Source organism: Chanodichthys erythropterus, chromosome 3, assembly GCF_024489055.1.
Source record: "Chanodichthys erythropterus isolate Z2021 chromosome 3, ASM2448905v1, whole genome shotgun sequence".
Classification (NCBI taxonomy): Eukaryota; Metazoa; Chordata; class Actinopteri; order Cypriniformes; family Xenocyprididae; genus Chanodichthys; species Chanodichthys erythropterus.
Genome location: NC_090223.1, coordinates 38287131 through 38287978, shown reverse-complemented (window position 1 = coordinate 38287978; position 848 = coordinate 38287131). Strand labels below are relative to the sequence as shown.

Sequence of the window (848 nt, the reverse complement as noted above, 5' to 3'; positions counted from 1 at the left end):
GATTAATCAACTTCTTCTGAAGTGAAACAATAGGTGTGTTTTTGGAAAATACTGTTATGTTAAATTTGTTACATTACAGATTTGCCAACTGTCCAATATGGGCTCAAAGTCAACATGTTGTAATTTGTGATGTGTTTTAAAGCTTGAGGAATCATTTGCATGTACAGACTTTAAAATATTAGTATTTTTCTAACACACACCTAGTGTTTCACTTCAACTAGGGTCATGTTGACTATTTCATGTTTTTTACTGTGAAGCTGTTTTGTATAAAGTGCCACAGAAATGAAGATGACTTGACTATGAACATTATCCAGTACCTGTGACTTGTGGTTCTCCAGCACAATCGTTGGGCTGGTGGGGCGGACAGCAAGTGGACAAGCGTCTTGACAGATGGGTTTTGACCCGCACCTGTTCCAGACAGAAACAGATATTAACACAAGTGCAGAGAACATATCAATTCATAAATTACACAAATAAAATAATATAATTTGCTTAGCAGTGCTTAATTAAAAAAAAAAAAAAATCTACTTCTAAAAGTGTCCCATCATTCTCACCTTGTTGCTGTTGCACAAACCGTCTCTGCTTCTGCTACTGAAAATAAAAAGTAGATTTTTTTACAGTAATGAATGACACATGTAAACCTGTAAGTCGTGACAAATAAGCATCTTCTGTTACAAGCAACTTACTGAATCACTGGCTCAACTGGATAATCGAAAACAGCTTCATTCAGCAGAAAGTGAATAAAAATTATATTATAGTAAGGCTATATTAATAATGATAATAATAATAGTAGAATAATTGAGCGTATGAAATTCCATTAATGCCAAACCAGCATATGCCTGAACTTT

At 34.1% G+C, this 848-nt stretch overlaps 1 long non-coding RNA gene across 1 annotated transcript; it reads right to left on the bottom strand.

Moving 5' to 3' along the window:
• Positions 1 to 317: 317 nt before the first annotated feature.
• Positions 318 to 591, bottom strand: LOC137012079 (uncharacterized). The gene is made up of 2 exons (XR_010893537.1): positions 555 to 591; positions 318 to 408 (listed from the first exon to the last, which is right to left on the bottom strand). It is a non-coding gene; the product is annotated as an uncharacterized lncRNA (long non-coding RNA).
• Between the last annotated feature and the right edge of the window lie 257 nt (positions 592 to 848).